Source organism: Colobus angolensis, unplaced genomic scaffold (assembly GCF_000951035.1).
Source record: "Colobus angolensis palliatus isolate OR3802 unplaced genomic scaffold, Cang.pa_1.0 Scaffold17, whole genome shotgun sequence".
Classification (NCBI taxonomy): domain Eukaryota; kingdom Metazoa; phylum Chordata; class Mammalia; order Primates; family Cercopithecidae; genus Colobus; species Colobus angolensis.
In genome coordinates this window covers 176,222-184,622 of record NW_012114821.1, presented here as the reverse complement: position 1 = coordinate 184,622, position 8,401 = coordinate 176,222, and the positions used below count along the sequence as shown (strand labels likewise).

Below are 8,401 nucleotides of genomic sequence, written 5' to 3'. Positions count from 1 at the left end.
GTCAGGCTGGTCTCGAACTCCTGACCTCAGGTGATCCACCTGCCTCAGCCTCCCAAAGTGCTGGGATTACAGGCATGAGCCACTGCGCCCAGCCCAACAGTAACCAATTTTGGATTAAGATGAAGACCAAGTGTGATCATTAACAGTGGCCTCATGTGCTCCTGGTCCCCCTGTCTGACATCTGCCTATCCTCAAGGGCAGAAGTGCCTTCTCTCCTACCACACCCTGACCCTTTCCATGGGTCACCCACCAGCACACAGATCTGCCATTTTTTTATTTTGAAACAGAATCTCGCTCCGTTGCCCAGGCTGGAGTGCAGTGGTATGATCTCGACTCAGTGCAACCTCCGTTTCCCAGGCTCAAGCGATTCTCCTACCTTAGTCTCCTGAGTAGCTGGGACAACAGGCACTTGCCTCCATGGCCGGCTAATTTTTGTACTTTTTGTAGAGATGGGGTTTCACCATGTTGCCCAGGCTGGTCTCGAACCCCTGAGCTCAAGTGATCTGCCCCTCTCAGCCTCCCAAAGTGCTGGAATTACAGGCGTGAGTCACTGCACCTGGCCCTGCACACGAATTTGACCTATGGTGAATGCACAGCTCTAGTCCCCTGGAAATCTGGCAGAGGTGGGTGGTCATTCTCTCTACGGCCCAACCACACCTGGGCTGGGACTCAATGATGAACAACCACAGGAAGTACATTCAGGGCCTCCTGAGCAGGTCTTGCAGCCAGTTCTCCCGACACAGGAGGTGTGCCTTGTATGACCACGAGGCTTTTGACTAGGCTAACTCCTCCTTCTACCTGCATCTTGTGTTTATGCACCCGAGTACTCCCTGGATGGCTGCTGAATGATTCTGGCCAGCTTTTCCATGAACCTGTTGCTAGGCATGGTTGTCCTGTGAGTCTGAAAAGTCAGTTGAGCCCAGTAGCTCTTTTGGTACACTTGAGCTGGTGATCCCCCGTCCCTCTGACTCAACATTTCAATATGGGTGTCTCATAGCACTTAATATTCCAAACCGAGCACCTCCTCTACCACCATTTCTGCACCCAGCTTGGTCTGTGAACCTGTACAAAAGCCTCCTTCCTTCTTCACTCTCACATTTCTTTTTTTTTTTTAGGGAGTCTCGCTCTGTCGCCCAGGCTGGAGTGCCGTGGCCGGATCTCAGCTCACTGCAAGCTCCGCCTCCCGGGTTTACACCATTCTCCTGCCTCAGCCTCCCGAGTAAGCTGGGACTACAGGCGCCCGCCACCTCGCCCGGCTAGTTTTTTGTATTTTTTAGTAGAGACGGGGCCAAGATGGTCTCGATCTCCTGACCTCGTGATCTGCCTGTCTCGGCCTCCCAAAGTGCTGGGATTACAGGCTTGAGCCACCGCGCCCGGCCCCAAAAAATTTTTAAAAATTAGCTAGTCTGTAGACCCAGGTACTCTGGAGGCTGAGATGGGAAGACTGACTGCTTGAGCCCAGGAGGTCAAGACTGCAGTAAGCTGTGACTGCACCACTACACTCCACCCTGGGCAACAGAATGAATCCGTCTCAATAACTAACTAACTAAATATTTAAAAATATATACTATACATTTTAAAAGTAGTATTAACTAGTTTAATTTTTTTCCTTATACTATGGCAGATAAAAGGTTTCAGTTTCCTGGAACAAGCCTGTAACAGGAAACCAGGCCAGGCAAACACTATGGGCCTCAACCTAGACCTTGCATACCCAAGCAGGAAAACGTAAGAGCTGTCTGGGGTGACAGAAACTGGCTTTTAACAACACACTCCATCCACACTTCGCGGGATCCTGAGGTCCAACTCCAAGCTTTGCTCCATGAGAACACACTTCAGGCAGGGAGAGAGCATGATGTGGACCGTTTTTAAAAATTAAAAGACAGGCTCATGATGAGCCCCCTGTAGATGCCAGGCTCCAAGGCCAGGGGCTGGGACAGGCTGGAAATCACCACCATCGAATACTGGAAGTGGAGTTTGAGGACCCCACTCTTGAGGCCATGCCAACAGCTAACAAATGGGCAATATAAAGAACACGCACTCAGGGCACTGGCTGAGCAACGATCCCATCCACCCACTGGTCACAAAGGTGGCAGCATGAAGAGTTCATTTTTCAAACTCAGGAATTTCAATTTTGAAAATTTCCCTAAGGAATGATCCAAAACAAAAACAATAGATCAATGTTGTTAACAACAACTGGCTTTCCAGTTTTCTTTAGGTGACCGAAAGCCACATTGCAGTGAGACACTCCTATCACTCTTTTTGGAACTCCTGACTGTCTTGATGTGACAAAGCAGTATGCCTGTCATTCCAGAGGACCCTGAACATGGTGACACACTGGGACAGGCAGATTTGGAGTCTCCTGGTCCGGGGTGAGCTGCCAGGATCTCCTCCAGAGCCACTGCCTTCTCTTGCTTCTCATCATCCTCACTCCCTGGACTTCCTGCTAACAAGCACTGCTCCCTCTTCATCACCAAGGAGCCCCTACCCCCAGGGTGAAAGCACTTTCAAGAGAGGCGGCTTCTGAGCCACCTGTGAGCACAAGGCAAAACACTGCTAAACTTGACCTAATCTAAACTAACTAACCTAAACTAACCCTAACCTGCAGCCTTTCCAGAATTAATGATCAGAAATATGTATCCAAATTGATAGCTTTCTGGCTGCGCACAGTGGCTCATGCCTGTAATGCCAGCACTTTGGGAGGCCAGGGTGGGTGGATCACCTGAGGTCAGGAGTTCAAGACCAGCCTGGGTGACATGGTGAAACCCCGTCTCTGCTAAAAATACAAAAATCAGCCGAGTGTAGTGGCACGTGCCTGTAATTCCAGCTCCTCCCGAGGCTGAGGCATGAGAATTGCTTGAACCTGGGAGGTGGAATTTGCAGTGAGCTGAGATCCCACCATTGCACCCCAGCCTGAGCAACAGAGCGAGACTCCATCTCAAAAGATGAAAAGCAAATAAACAAACAAAACAAAAAACAACCAAACTGATAGCTTATATACCAGTAACACCTAGTCAGAAAATACGAAGGGAAAAAAATCTATTCAACAAATAGCAACAAGAAACAAGATTAAACCTTAGAAATGCACAGGATCCCTATAAAGAAAGCTGTAAAACATCAAGGAAACACTTGAGGGTACTGATCTGGGAAAACATTTTTTGGGTAAGACCTCAAAAGCACAGAAACAAAAGCAAACTAGACAAATGGAATTACATCAACTAAAAAGCTTCTGTACAGGAAAGGAAACAATCAGCAGAGTGAAGAGACAACATACAGAATGGGAGAAAATATTTACAAACTGTCCATCCAATAAGGGATTAATAACCAGAATGCAGAAGGGAGTCAAACAATTCAATAGAAAGCAACAACTAATCTGATTTAAAAACAGGTAAATGATCTGAATAATTTATCAAAAAAAGACAATATGTATGGCCAACAGGCATATGAGAAAAATTAAAAATAGATCCACTATGTGACCCAGCAATTCCACTGCTTGGTATGTACCCAAAAGAAAGGAAGTTAGTACATCAAAAAGATATCTGAACATACATGTTGACTGCGGCACTATTCACAATAGCTAAGATATGGAATCAACCAAAATGTACATCAAATAAATGGATACAGAAAATGTGGTATATGTACACAATGGAATATGATTCAGCTATAAAAATAATTAAATTCTGTCATTTGCAGCAATAGGGATGGAACTGGAGGTCATTATGTTAATTGAAACACGCCAGGTACAGAAAGACAAATATTGCATGTTTTCACTTGTATGTGTGAGTTTAAAAAGTTGGTCTCATGGAGGTAGAGGGTAGAATGATGGTTACCAGAGGATGGGAAGGGTGGGGCTGGGGGGAGGTGAACATAGGTAAGTTAATGACTACAAACATACAGTCAGATATAATGAGTAAGTTCCAGTGTTTGATACCATGGTAAGGTGACTATAGTTACTAATTTATTGTATATTTCAAAACAACCAGAAGAAGAGATGTGAAATGCTTCCAACACAAAAAATGATGTTTGAGGTGACATATCCTAATTACCCTGATTTGATCATTATACATTGTATGCTATCCTTGTATCAAAATATCACGTGTACCCCATAAATATGTATAATTATTATATTCAATAAAAAAGAACTTTAAAATACAGGCATATTTTTATTATTTTATGTGGGAAGGGCCGTTCTAAGCAAAATACCAAAAGCAGAAAGCAGAGATCCACAGCTTATAAATCAAAATCGTATGCGCATTAAAGCTACCAAACTCCAAAAATGGACCTAAAGGCATGCAACAATTTAGTATATGACAAAAGTGGTTTTTCAAATCAATGGAAAGATCAATAGTATTAGAAATGCCTATGATTTAGGGGAAAAAACGAAGCTGGAGTCCACTCTCAACCCACAAGAAAATATAAATTCCAGACGTATCCAACATTTTACAAGTACCACAGAAAAACAAGAGTTTATTTTAAAAATAATCTTGGAGTGGGGAAAGCCATTTAAAACACAGCACAAAGCCCCAAATGCCTTAAGGCAAACTATTTGACTCTTAAAAATTTAAAATTTTCTATTTTGAAAAAGCCCAAACCAGAACCAAACACCATAATCAGAGTCAAAAGACAAATTGAGAAGTATCTTTTCAACACACATGGAAAAAAATATGAGCTGGTAAATCACAAAGTAATACAAACGGCTAAAACACAAATGAAGGGATTTCAACCTCACCAATAAACGAAAAACGTTGACCTGGCAGGAACGCAGTGACCTGTCAAGCGCACAGGACCAGAGCCGCGGACGGGGCGGAAATGTCAGTGGCAATGTCCCCACCGTTACCCACTTGGGAGAGTCCACCGGACAGAGAAACCTACGTCCAGAAGACAGTTAGGAACTGAAAAATCCAGGCGCACCGACCCGGCGGAGGACGAGCGGAGCGCCCCCTGCCGCCCCCGTGTTAGTCCAAACGACAGCAGCTTCCCTTTGATGACAGGAAAAAGGGTGTGCGCGCGCGCCTAGCTGCCTCTTCATGCACTGGCAGAGTGTTGGGGGGTGACTTATATTTTTCTGACATGCCTGCATTGCAAGTATTGCATATTATTTTCAATTTTAAAATTAAGCCAATAAACAACAAGGAAAATATTTGCTGTGTTGCAAAGAGTTGGGCTCATTCATTAAAATAGGGCTCTGACAAAGTAACAGAAAAGACAGCATCGACAGCAAAACGGGGAGAGGATAAGACACCCGGCAAGCAGCACACTCCAAAGCAGCTCGTTTTCGTCTTGACGCGGGAAGACTTTTTACAGCTAAATAAAGTGGCGCTCCCGGTGCGCCGCCGGGGTCTTCATGGGGCTCCTCAGGTTGTGCATAAAACAGAAAAAGCCTCCATTTTTATATTTTGGGGAAGCTCCCCACCCCTTTCCGGGCCCATCCCAGGGGACACGAGACCCCCAGGAGCGCCGCCAGAAGAGCGGCCCGGGGGTCCGGACTGCGCCCCCAGGACTCCGGCCAACCTGGCCCGAGGCACGGCGCCGGTAGAAAGCGCGCGGGAGGGCCCGAGGGGGAGCAACGCCGGAGATCTGAGGAGATCCAAGGTGGGAGGGACGCCGGGGCTCTGAGGGGGCCCACGGGGGGAGGGGCGCGGAAGGGACCGAGGCCGTCCGAGACGGGCGGGGGCGCGGGAGGGCCCGATGGGGTCCAAGGCCGGGCGAGGGGAAGGGTGGGAACCCCGAACCGGGGAGAGGGCGCGGTCTTGGCCCTGGGGAGGAGGCCGCCGCGCGTCCGTGACGGGAGGGGACCAGCGTAAACGGAAGGGGCAGTGCGTGCTCGCGGGGAAGAGTCCACGATTCGTATGGAGGACGCGCCGGCTCGGGTGTCCGTGATGGGAGAGGGTCCTGGCCGGCGCCGACACGCGGCCCCCACTCACCGTCCACGCCGCAGCCTCACGCGCGAAGGAGCGGCATCCCGCAGCACCCTCAGACAAAGGGCTGCCCCGCCCCGTCTGCGCAGCCGCCAATCCCTGGGGGCTCCTGCCCCTCAGTTCCTGCCCCCACAGCTGAGTTCGCCAATCCTGGAGGGCAACGCATGTTTACGTCACTTTACCCGCCTCCCCGCCCGAAGCCTCCCTCGGTGACCGACTGCAGGGAGCTCTCAGGCGCCACCGAGAGCCAGGCCTCCGCGATCCCTAGAGGGGCCGAACTGCTCTGGGCAATGGGCCCGGCCGGCACCCCGGCCGCACTTCCGGGCGCGTAGGCTACAGCCCACCTTCGAGCCTTACCCGCTCGCAGTCCCGGTTCCCGAGTTCCTGCCGCCGTCGCCCTGTGGGGGACACCCCTGCCTGCCCCGCAGCCCCTCCTCGATTTGCGCTGGCTTCGGCCGTCCTGGAACTCGAGCTCGTTCCCCCCTCCAAGCCTTTGCCCTTGCGGTCCCCGCTGCTGGGAACGACCTTGCCCTCAGCCGCCTGGCTGGTCCCTGCGCCGCTGCAGTGCGAATGTCGCCTCCTCAGGGGCCCTTTCTCTTCCTTCGTTGCAACACTGAAGTCCTGTTTGATGACTTGCGTGAGGTTATTCCGCCCACTTAGGAGGCTGAGCGGCGCGAGGTCGGAGGCGCAGCCTCTCTTCGCTGTGCCCGGCGCGGCGTGGTCCCGGCAGGGGGCGACACTGAACAGCGACTGCCTCCGTCGCCCACTCGGCCCTGGTGTTTGCTTTTTGATGTGTTTGCGCCGCGCACCTGGGCGAGAGGGGCGGGCCACACCTGCGTGGAGGCTCCGGCACAGCCCAGGACCTGACAGCCGCGGCAGGGCGGGTGGGGCTGGTTTGGAGCGGTGCCCGGGGAGGGGCAGGCCGGCGCCGAGTCCACTTTCCGCTGGCCTCACTCCCGAAGGCCAGGTCCGCGTCGTCCATCGGGCGCTTGGCCAGGCCCAGACTCTCAAGAGGCTTCTCCACAGGGCGGGGCTGGGGGCTGCTGGGGGGCGGCAGGGAAGGCTTAAGGTTGTGGGGTGGGCTGGAAGCGAGTGCCCGGCCCGCGCTGTTGGAAGCGGAGGCCGGGAGGATGTGGCGATAATTCCGTAATTGCCATGCACCAGGCAAACACCAAGTCTGCGCTGTGCTTCAGCGAACTTTGTAACAGCAGCCCTTGCGGGCGGGGGTTCGCACTTCACGGAGCTTCCATCCACCAGGCGCGTTTCGAGCAACGGGCCCGTTGCCTGGCGCACTAGAAGCCAATACTATGGCACCAGTGTTTGAGAAAAGAGAAGGCTTTATTAATTTCAAGGTCGACGGCCAAGGAGACCGGAGGCGCGGCTCAAATGTGTCTTCCACACTGGGCTTAGGTCAAACTTGATGGGTTAGGGAGGACAGGTTGGCATGCAGAAGTGCTGGCGGGCAGGTTTCATAGGAGGGCTTTAAACTTGGCCATTTATGGTAAGGTGTGGAATGGCAGGTTTCAGCACCACATCTTCCAGGATGATGGACTCTTCCTTTCTGAAAGCCTCCCGCCCCTCAAGCTCCAGTCATGTCCGTCTTCTTGGCTCCGCAGGGAGGAAACGTTGGTTCCGAGTTACGATTTTCCTCCTTTGTGCGTGCCCAAGTTACATGACTTTCAGTTTTGGCTCTGCTATACCTCCTGTTACCAACAGAATAGGGTCAGTTTGGGCCAGTCTTGTGGTTACACACACCTCAGTGTCACAGGATTCCCTCTGCCAAAGGGCTGTGAAGCTCAGGGCCAAGGTGATTGAAATTCAGCTCTACTATTGGATTGTCCTGGATTGTTTTAGCAGTTGAGAGGGATCAAGCTCTGTCCCAGCAACCTTGATCCCAACGAGAACTGATGCTCTGGGACCTTCACCTCAGACCTCAGTGCATCCTGGTTTTTGTTTTTCTCCTTCCTGCACAACTTTATTTTGCAAATGTTCATACATTCATAAAGGTTGAAAGAATAATACAATGAATACCTGCATGCCCTTCACTTAGATTCAGCAGCTGACTTCCTCTCTAGCATGTCCCTTCTGTGTCTCTGTGACTGTCTTTCTTCTTCAACAGCACAATGTTTATTGAGTGCTTGTGTGCTAAGCACTAAATGCTGGGGCTACATCAGTGAACAGGCAATGTGCCTAACAAATCCATGTCTTTCTGGACCATATATGTGAATAGAGACAGTAGGCAATACGCAGAATAAATGCAGGAATTACAGAGTGTCCAGAGATGGTGAGGACTACAGAAGGTCTGGGCAGGTGCAGTGTGTCTGCTGGTTCACCTTGGCGACATGAGGCAGCAGCTGCCCCCTCTTCCTCTGGCTTCTTCAGTTCTAAGACGAAAGGCTCCAGCTTCTCCTATAGGGCAACAAAGGGGTTTCAGCCCATCCTGGGCTCCAGCTTGAGGTCACAGACCTCAACTTGTCCTTACGCTC

General features: G+C 50.8%; 1 protein-coding gene across 6 annotated transcripts in view; it reads right to left on the bottom strand.

Annotated features, from left to right (window-relative positions):
• Positions 1–6,688, bottom strand: part of ZNF250 (zinc finger protein 250) — a 26,469-nt gene extending 19,781 nt beyond the window's left edge. For 2 of the 6 annotated variants that reach the window (XM_011937985.1, XM_011937986.1), the window contains exon 1: positions 5,922–5,984. The gene's annotated coding sequence lies outside the window, so the exon portion shown is untranslated. Of the gene's footprint in view, positions 1–4,726; positions 4,801–5,859; positions 5,985–6,272 lie in introns of those variants that run through there. The other 4 variants (XM_011937988.1, XM_011937990.1, XM_011937987.1 and 1 more) reach the window with 4 other exon arrangements.
• Between the last annotated feature and the right edge of the window lie 1,713 nt (positions 6,689–8,401).